The sequence below is a fragment of the Hypanus sabinus genome, chromosome 6 (assembly GCF_030144855.1).
Source record: "Hypanus sabinus isolate sHypSab1 chromosome 6, sHypSab1.hap1, whole genome shotgun sequence".
Taxonomy (NCBI): Eukaryota; Metazoa; Chordata; class Chondrichthyes; order Myliobatiformes; family Dasyatidae; genus Hypanus; species Hypanus sabinus.
In genome coordinates, this window is record NC_082711.1 from 174,814,519 (window position 1) to 174,825,417 (window position 10,899).

The 10,899-nt window shown below is 41.2% G+C and overlaps 1 protein-coding gene across 1 annotated transcript in view; it reads left to right on the forward strand.

Moving 5' to 3' along the window:
- Positions 1-7,366: 7,366 nt before the first annotated feature.
- vmp1 (vacuole membrane protein 1) overlaps positions 7,367-10,899 on the forward strand; it is a 200,091-nt gene continuing 196,558 nt past the window's right edge. Inside the window, exon 1 of the mRNA XM_059973627.1 lies at positions 7,367-7,389. The gene's annotated coding sequence lies outside the window, so the exon portion shown is untranslated. The remainder of the gene's footprint in view (positions 7,390-10,899) is intronic.

Genomic DNA, 10,899 nt, shown 5'->3' on the forward strand with positions numbered 1-10,899 from the left:
TTGTTTTGAATACCTCTCCCATGGAAAAGGTTCTGACTGACTACGAACTGAGATCACCCCTCAGCATCCCTTGCTCCAAGTAAAATAAACTCATCCTATCCCTTTCCAGTCTCTCCATAACTAAAGTTCTCCAATCCAGGCAACAGCCCAAAGACAACTCTTTTACTCAGAGGATGGTAAGTGTATGGAACAAACTGCTAGTGGATGTGGGTATGATTTTGACATTTAAGAGAAATATAGGAGGGGTATGAAGGGCTATGATCAGAATCAGGTTTTTTATCACCAGCATGTGATGTGAAATTTGTTAATTTAGCAGCAGCAGTTCAATGCAATACATAAAATAGAAAAAAAATAATAAAACTAATAAATCAATTACAGTACATGTATATTGAATAGATTAAAACTTGTGCAGAAAACAGAAATACAATACAGTACATTAAAAAAGTGTGGCAGTGTCCATTTAGGAATCGGATGGCAGAGGAGAAGAAGCTGTTTCTGAATCGCTGAGTGTGTGCCTTCAGGCTTCTGCACCTCCTACCTGATGGTAACAGTGAGAAAAGGGCATGTCCTGGGTGCTGGAGATCTTTAATAATGGATTTGGATGCAGGTTGATGGGACTAGGCAGAATAATACTTTGGCATAGATTAGACGAGCTGAAGAGCCTGATTCTCTGCTGTCGTCTGTGGTTCTGCACTCAATGGTCTCTGGTAGGTTTAGGCACAGAACCCAGGGTGATCTGCTGCTGTTGTAGCCCATCCTCCTCAAGATTTAATGTCTTGTACACTTAGAGATGTTGTTTTGCACATTACTATTGTAATAAGAACATAAGACATAGAAACAGAATTAGGCCATTTGGCCCATCAAGTCTGCTCCATGATTTCATCTCGGCAGATCCAATTTTCCTCCCAGCCCCAGTCTCCTATTTTCTCTCTGTATCCCTTTATGCCCTGACCAATCAAGAATTATCAACTTCTGCCTGAAATATACATACAGACTTGGCCTCCACAGCTGACTGTGGCAACAAATTCCACCTATTCACCACACTCTAGCTAAAGAATTTCTCATCTCCATTCTAAAAGGACACCCCTCTATTCTAAGGCTGTGTCCTCTGGTCTCAATCTCTCTCACCATAGGAAATATCCTCTCCACATCCACTCTATCAAGGCCTTTCACCATTCAATAGGTTTCAATGAGGTCACCCCTCATCCTTGTGAATTCCAGTGAATACAGGCCCAGAGCCATCAAACTCTCTTCATATATCAAACCATTCAATTCTGGAATCATTTTCTTGAACTTCATTAGTTTCAGCACATGCTTTCTAAGTTAAGAGGCCTAAAGCTGCTCACAATACTCCAAGTGAGGCAAGTCTCAACATTATATCCTTGCATTTAAATTCAGTTCTCTTGAAATGAATTCGAACATCACCTTAGCATTCTTCACCACAGACTCAAACTGCAAATTAACCTTTAGGGAATCCTGCACAATGACTCCAAGTCCCTTTCTGCCTCAGTTTTTTTGTGGTTTCTCTTCACTTAGAAAATAGGCAACCCTTTCATTTCTTCTACCAAAGTGCATGACCATACACTTCCTGACACCGTATTCCATCTGTCATTTCTTTGCTCATTCTGCTAATTTGTTAGGTCCTTCTGTAGCCTCTCTACTTACTCAAAACTATCTGCTCCTCCACCTATCTTCATATCATCTGCAAACTTTGCAACAAAGCCATCAATTCCATCATCCAAATCATTGACATATAACATAAAAAGAATCAGTCCCAATGCAGACCCTTTTGGAACACCACTAGTCACCGGCAGCCAACCAGAAAAGGTCCTTTTTATTCCCACACTTTGCCTCCTGCCAGTCAGCCACTGCTTTATCAATGCCAGAATTTTTCCTGAGCTCATAGCTTGCTAAGCAGCCTCATGTGCGGCACCTTGTCAAAGGCCTTCTGAAAATCCAGGTACACAATGTCAACCAATTCTCCTTTGTCTATCCTGCTTGATATTTCTTCGAAGAGTTCTAACAGATTTGTCAGGAAAGATTTTCCCTTGAAACCATGCTGATGATGGCCAATTTTATAAGGTGCCTCCAAGTACCCCAAACCACATCCTTGACAATTGATTCCAACATTTTCCCAACCGCTGAGGTCACCTAACTGGCCAATAATTTTCTTTCTTCTGCCTCTCTCCCTTCTTGAAGAGTGGAGTGACATTTGCCATTTCTCATGTCTCTACAATCTCTTCAACCACCTCTTTCAGAATCCTGGTGTGTAGACCATCTAGTCCAGGTGATTATCCACCTTCAAATCTTTCAGTTTCCCAAGAATCTTCTCCCTAGTAATGGTAATTTCACATACTTCAAAACCTCTGACTTCTGGATCTTCTGCCATACTGCTAGTGTCTTCCACAATGAAGACTTTTTATTGGTTATTGGTAATGTCTAGTTATTTGAGTTACGTCACATTCCTGTCAGCTTGAGACGGCCTGGCCCTTCTCCTCTGACCCTTCTCATCAACAAGATATTTTCCCCCACAAAGATGCCGCTCACTGGATGTTTTTTCTTGTTTTTCACACATTCCTCTGTAAACTCGGACTGTTGAGTGTGAAAATTCCAGGAGATCAGCTCCTTCTGAAATATTCAAACCACCCTGTCTAGCATTGAAGAAGATCATCAGGGTCTCTCTTCCCGCCATCACGGACATTTATACTACATGCTGCATCCGCAAAGGAAACAGCATTATGAAGGACCCCATGCAATCTCTTCTCCCTCCTGCCATCTGGAAAAAGGCTCCGAAGCATTCAGGCTCTCATGACCAGACTATGTAACAGTTTCTTTCCCCCAAGCTATCAGACTGCTCAATACCCGAAGCCTGGACTGACACCTCACTGCCCTATTGTCTTGTTTATTATTTATTGTAATGCCTGCACTGTTTTTGTGCACTTTATGCAGTCCTGTGTAGGTTTGTAGTCTAGTGTAACTTTCTCTGTGTTGCTTTTTTTTACGTAGTTCAGTCTAGTTTTTGTACTGTGTCATGTAACACCATGGTCCTGAAAAACATTTTCATTTTTACTATGTACTGTACTAGCAGTTATGGTCGAAATGACAATAAAAGTGACTTGACTTGACAATCATTCCATGATCAAAGTTATTTAGTTCACATTTCTCCCTCATTCTGATGTTTGGTCTGAACAACAACTGAACCTCTTGACCATGTCTGCATGCTTTTATGCATTGAGTTGCTGCCACGTGATTGGCCATTTAGATATTTGTATTAATAAGCAGATGTACCTAATAAATTAGCTACTGAGTGATGTATCCCTTCTGCACTCCTTCCTCACAACCACAGCGGCACATAATACTCTCAAGTAGCCTAAATTGTGTTTTGTAAAGTTTCAATTCGTGTCCCAATTTTTATTGTCTGTTCTGAGAACAAGCGAGACATATGCCTTCAGTACAGTACCCCTATCTAGCCATGGTGCCATTTCCAGGGAAAAATAGACATGAACTCTGTAATGAGTGAGTCAGTCCCCCTCTCCCTCTCCCTCCCTTTTTTTCTCTATTTGCCCTACCTGTTCTTGTCAAGATTAAATTCTATCTGCCTGCTGTGGCCCTGGACAACGTTTCTTGCTTTCCACAGCAACATGAGAGGGTACACAACAACTAGATAGACATGCGCAAGATGATAACAGGCACAGAGTGGACAGCCAGGACTTTCCCGGGGTGGAATTGGTTAATATGAGTGACCATAATGGTAAGCTGATTGGAGACAGGTATGGGGGGGGGGGGGGGGAGAGAATGTCAGAGGTACAGTACTTTATTTTTGCACAGAGTACTTGGGTGCGTGCAACGCCCTTCCGGGGAATGGTGGTTTTAGACATGTAGATGAAAGAAAAGTGGAGTGTTATGTGGGAGGGAGTGATAGATTGATCCTGGAGTAGGTTAAAAGATCAAAAGAACATCATAAGCCAAAGGGCTTGTACTGTGTTACAATGTTGTATGTTCTAACGCCAGCTTTTATATAATTTGCAGATTTACTAATCTCCAACGTCCGTACCAAAGGCATCAGTATGGGGATTGTCTGTTGATGCATTAATCTCTGCAGTATCCAGTTGTCATGGACTCTCATCCAAAAAAAAATCCTTTTACCTCGGACGCCCATTGCCCAGATAAATTTGGATCTAAGTAACCCATTCTCCTTAGATCCCCGACCATGTGGACCTAATCAAAAATCTGGTAGTCCATACAGACAGTGCCTCCTCCCTTGCCTTCATCAATCATTTTAGTTATGTTGGATCTGGTGGTATTGATCCGGAGGTTCGTCCAGAGTCATGGGGCATAAACTTGATAATTACGTCCATTTTATAAAGGACAAAGAAGGAACAGGGAAGTTGTGGTTGTCTCGCTGGAGATAACATTACAGTGATAACAAATAAGCTACACAATAGCCAGAACAAAACGGTGTGAACGGTTGCTGAAGGGAAACGGAGAGGCCTGTAGAACGAACAAAATCAGCTACACTACACTTACTAGAAAAGTTACTGAACAATTAACACGGATAACAGATAAGACGCAAACTTCTGAGGAAACTCTGGCAGCATTTAAGCAGGGGAATAAAGAGTTGATGTTTTGGGCTGAGGTCTGTCATGACGGGAAAGGGAGGAGGGAGAAGAGTAGACACACAGAAAGTCCCCTCCCCACCTGGCAGAAGATACCTGCAGCCCCGCGGCAGCCGGCGAGACTGTGCCCATCCATGCTGCCAGTGCCCAAAGTATCACTGGAAATACCATACTCACCCCTGAAAAAGACCAGCTGCAATCTCCCGGCAGCTTCGAACAACCTGAACACATTCCCGCGCAAATGTCGCCTCTGCCTCGGCAGAGTTTTATGTATCAAAAGTAAGTTTATTCATAACAAAACAAATATTTGCAAGAATAATCTGCAGGTTCAGGTCCCGGTCTCGTTGGCTAACTCCAAATCACCCGATTCTTCCCACGTTCACAGACCCAGACAAGGTCTGCTGTAACTTGTTTAAAAAAAAAGTTTCAGAATTCATCGGAAAAATTAAGCCAAAAACCTGTAAGTCAGCTTATTGGTATATGTATGTAGGTGTCCTTAAAATGGGTGTTTGAAACTCAGAGGGGGCTTGAAATAGCAAAGACATCACATTCCTTCACTCTGTGTTAATCTTGTCCGATCACGCTCGTCTTTCGGGGTCTCCATATCCCTTCGGCGACGCTCTTGATCCTTGACCCAGGGAAGCAACACTCCTCCCGGAGTTAAATCCTCGTCCACAAAAACCTCTGCGGATCACAACGGAATGGCCCCTATCCTCATCAGACAGGCTTGAAAAGGTTGTGGGGGCGGGGGGGGGGGGTTCAACAGCGAATAATGTGAAAGTAACAAGAAACTGCCACGACCCCTCTGACTCCACAGTCTTTAGACTCACGTTCAGCCTTTGTAATGCTTTCCATAGATTGTGTTGTATTGCATTCCTTCCAGCAAGAAAACGAATCTCAAGATTGTATTCGGCACCCATACTTAGATAATAAATTTACTTAGAACTTTGAAATCGGGGTACCTGAGTTCCTCCAGCATTTTGTGCGTGCTAATCTAATTTCCAGCATCTACAGAATCTCTTGTGACAGGAAAGGAGTGGAGGGTTATGGGCTGAGTGCCGGTCAGTGGGACTAGGTGAGAAGCGTTCGGCAGGGACTAGAAGGGCCGAGATGGCCTGTTTCCGTGCTGTAGTTGTTATATGGTTATTCACCCATTTGAGCCCTGGGATGTAATGTTAAAATTGTACAAGGCATTGGAAAGGCCAAATTTGGAATATTCTGTACAGTTCTGGTCACCGAATTATAGGAAAGATATCAATAAATTAGAGAGAGTGCAGAGACGATTTACTAGGATGTTACCTGGGTTTCAGCACTTAAGTTACAGAGAAAGGTTGAACAAGTTAGGTCTCTATTCATTGGAGCGTAGAAGGTTGAGGGGGGATTTGATCGAGGTATTTAAAATTTTGAGAGGGATAGATAGAGTTGACGTGAATAGGCTGCTTCCATTGAGAGTAGGGGAGATTCAAACGAGAGGACATGATTTGAGAGTTAGGGGGCAGAAGTTTAAGGGAAACACGAGGGGGTATTTCTTTACTCAGAGAGTGGTAGCTGTGTGGAATGAGCTTCCTGTAGAAGTAGTAGAGGCCAGTTCAGTTGTGTAATTTAAGGTAAAATTGGATAGGTATATGGACAGGAAAGGAGTGGAGGGTTATGGGCTGAGTACGGGTAGGTGGGACTAGGTGAGATTAAGAGTTCGGCACGGACTAGGAGGGCCGAGATGGCCTGTTTCCGTGTTGTGATTGTTATATGGTTATATGGTTACAGATTGCCACACTGTATGCTCGGTCGCTCTTCCCAGAAACATTCCCTCACTCGCAGCAAATTTGTTAATCTACATTTCAGAAGTCGGAAAGTAACCAGACATTTAGATTCATCTGCATAAGATAAGTATCAAGGTGATTCACATTAACCTTAAATCCGTCGGAGCCTAGGCTTGTCTCTGCCCACAGTTAAAAGGTGTGCAGTTAATTAGTTGATTTTTGTTTTAAATTCCCAGTGCAGGTTTAGAAGAAAATTGATTTGAAATTTCCTACACCCAATGTCATAATCGGGCCTATTCTCTCTAGAATCAATTCGTCTTTGGATGTTCGGTAGTGGAGTACACATTCAGGGAGGGGATTGGCCAAAAATGACCTTTTGTCAATTGGGTCCCAGTAGTCACTAATTGCATAATGAGCAGTGTGGGGAAATAATTAGCAGCAAAGTGATTATCTGTAAATTTAGAAATTATTCATCTTCTTCCTCGGTCTATTTTTGCAGAGAATCACTTTTCAGAAATCAATTAGATATTAATTGGGTTATGGAAGAAGAGCAATGTGAAGTTACTGTTCTGCTGGGATTGAACCCAATTTGCTGCCTTGACTTATTTTTTTGTCTATTTACAGACTTAGTTCCACTCACAGTCTTTTTTATTGGTGCCTATGTCAAAGTCAAAGTAAATTTATTATCAAAGTCCATATCCCACCGTATACTACATTTTACATTTACATTTACATTTTCTTGCAGGCATTCACAGAAAAATTTAAGAAGTATTTTTATCAAAAATAGAATTTACCAAGAACCATATAAAAACAGAGAGGCACAAACAAGTTGTGCAGCAAAAAAGAGATTTAAAGATATTTTAAATTAACTGAAATCTCTTTAATCATTATCTTTGCCCTTCTATCTTTAGAAGTTGGGCAAGACTGTACGTAAACAACAACTGACAAACAACCACAGAAGATTTTGCACCAGCAACAAAAATTGCTGAGAACATGACTTGGAGTCTCTGAAGGTGAGTCTGTAGGTTATAGAATCAGATCAGAATTGCAGTGAGTGAAGTTTGCAGTCTTTTTTTTTATTTGGCCCATCTTTACACCTGAAGACAGCAGCCTGGTGCATTAATTGGTCGATGTGAGCTGCCCTTCGTGTGTCGTAGAGTTTGAGGTGTAGGAAGTTGATGGGGGAGAATATAATGGGTTAGGATAGGATAATGTGAGTGTGGGTGCTTGAATGGATGCAACAGAGAGTCAGCTGGATGGTCAGTTTTCTTCGACATAACACAAGTGGAACAGTACAGCATGTTCCTGCTGCTGTCTGAAAGGAATCTGTATGTGCTTCAGTTTACACCCTCGTTCTAAAGACCTACAGGACAGGGTTAGTGAGTTGTGGGCAGACTACGTTGGTGGCTTTGTGGGCTGCCCCCAAGCCCAGCCCCGATGTAAGCAACACATGTATGTTTCAATGTATATGTGATAAGACCATAAGACATAGGAGCAGAATTAGACCATCTGGACCATCAAGTCTGCTCCGCCATTCAATCATGGCTGATCCTTTTTTTTCTCCTCCTCAACTCCAGTTCCCAGCCCTCTCCCCATAACCTTTGATGCCATGTCCAATCAAGAACCCATCAACCTCTGCCTTAAATACACCCAACAACCAATAAAAAAAGCTAAACATTTCAATCACTTTGCAAGCAATGGATTTCAAGAGATTTATTTATTTATCGAGATACAATGTGGAATAGACTCACTCAGCCACGCCGCCCATCAACCCCCAGTTTAACCTGAGTCCAATCACAGGACAATTTACAAAACCAACCGGTAGGTCTTTGGACTGTGGGAGGAAACTGGAGAAAATCACCACGGCCACAAAGAGAACGCACAAACTCCTTGCAGACAGCAGCAGATGAATTGGCCTGCACCAATCAAACATTAGTTAATGTTAAGTCATATATTGGGCTAGGATAAAACACTTTGCTTGTTCAGGACAGTGACCAAGAGTCCTGGAGATAACTGTGGAATCATTGTTAAAGTGCACTGATCGAGTGGTCGAGGGAAAATCGAGTCAAGTTTTGGGGTGTGCTGAAGAGAATCAAGGTGCATCAAGTCATTGGGTTATTTTAGGGTTAGGTACAGTCTGAAGCTCTGCTTCTATTTCTGACCATAAGCAATAATTTTGTCATAAGAGTTTAGAAACATTTTCTTTTGGCAGAGAATCACTACATTAGAGAAACAGCAGGTGATGTAGATGGCCAACTGTAAACTAAACCTGATAAATGCCTGAGGTGAAAGGGCGCAAATCCACCCCCACCTCATAAGTGACCTGGATCTTCTCCAAGATGCCTACCACCAAACAGATCGACAGTAGATGTGATTGCTCTGGTCCTTTGTGAAATGTTCTTTATCTGACGCTCTGTGCCTGAGATGCTGCCCCAAGTAAGATTTTCATTGTGCCTGTGCATATCTGTACCAAGAGTCTGACAGCAACTTACACACATACTCAACTGAGCACCAATCCAATCCCTTTGCAATTTTTGCTCATTGCTTTCTCAATTCCTGCTACAACATTGTTTACATTTACATTATTTATTATTATATTATAATTTGCCCTTTACTATGCCTATTGTCTTGTTTATTAGTTATTGTACTGTCTTGCACTGTTTTGTGCACTTTATGTAGTCCCATGCAGGTCTGAAGTCTAATGTAGTTTTGTGTTGTTTCACGTAGTCTAGTGTAGTTTTGTGTTGTTTCATGCAGCACCAGAGTCCTGGAGGAACATTATCTCATTTTTACTGTGTACTGTACCAGCAGTTATGGTTGAAATGACAATAAAAGCGACTTGACTTGTGCAGACGACGATATACTCGACTTTGACAGTTAAATTGCTTGTCATTTTAGGACATATAATCATGTTAGGATGTCACAGAGGAGTTTCCCAGCTTCTCCTACCTGTTTGCAGGTTTTTGCCTCTCACCGGAGTGTGGTTAGGTTGAAAGGAGTATGCGGTTACACAGTCAACTAGATGGGGTGGTTCATCTCTTGTACATCAACAGAGGAATAACTTTTTTTTTAAATTAGTTTTTTAATACATTTTCTACATCGCTACAGATAAAAAAAAACCCAGATCGAAATGAAGAGCATTAATACAGTGCAAAAATAAACATACAATAATATAATACAAAAGAAGATAATTGAGAAAGCACCCAAATTGAAGACATGTAAAATTAGTATCCTCCCCAAGCCCCGCAACAAAAAAAAACTCCAGACCAACCACAACACAATATAGAGAATATAAATCAGGACATTCAAACCCCCAAAGCTGTAAATACACTTAGCAACAGAAGATATTAATGCCTACCACCAAAAAAAAAGGAGCTGAAAGCAAGGGACCGAAAAAAAAAACCTTAGTTAAGAGGAAGGTTATGAAAGTACTTAATAAAAGGTCCCCAGACCTTATGGAACTTTAAATCCAAATTAAGAACTGAATAATGAATTTTTTCAAGGTCTAAGCAGGCCATAATATCATTAAGCCACTGAGCATGCGTGGGTGGGGCAACATCTCTCCATCTAAGAAGGATTAAATGTCTAGCCAGGAGAGAAGGAAAAGATAACATTTGACACTTGGTCGAACTCAGACGTAGATCTGTCTCACCCAAAAAACTGAACAAAGCAATTAAAGGGTTAGGTTCTAGGTGGTGATTCAGAATATAAGATAACGTTGTGAAGACATCTTTCCAAAATTTCTCCAAGCTAGGGCAAAACCAGTACATATGAATGAGAGAGGCCTCGCCCCTTTTGCATTTATCACAAAGAGGACTAATATTAGGGTAAAATCGAGATAATTTAGATTTAGACATATGGGCTCTATGAACAATCTTAAACTGTAAAAGGCATTGGTGAGCACAAAGAGAGGTTGAATTAACCGATTTGAGAATCGAGTCCCAAGTCTCATCAGATAAGGAGATATTTAAATCATGCTCCCAAGCCATTCTAATTTTATCCACAGGGGAATGCCGTAAAGATGCTAATTTATCACGAATAAATGATATTAAACCTTTACCTAGTGGATTAATAGAAAGAAAGAAATCCATAACATTTTTCTCAGGCATTTCAGGGAAGTTAGGAATTAAAGGATTAATAAAGTGTCTAATTTGGAGATATCTAAAAAATGAGCATTGGGCAGATTGAACTTAGCAGAGAGCTGTAGAAAAGAGGCGAAGCGATTATCAATAAAAAGATCTTCAAAATGTCTAATGCCCTTCCTATACCAATCATGGAATGCTGAATCATACGTAGTAGGTAAAAAAAGGTGATTATGTAAGATAGGGTTAGAAAAGGAAAAACCATGGAAACTATAAAATTTCCTAAACTGAGCCTATATACGCAAAGTGTGTCTAACAAGAGGATTAACAACTAATCTGGACAAACTACCAGGGAGTACAGAGCCAAGAAGTGCAGAGATAGATAAATCTTTAATGGAACTCAACTCCATTGCCACCCAATTAGGGCACTCGGGTTGGCCA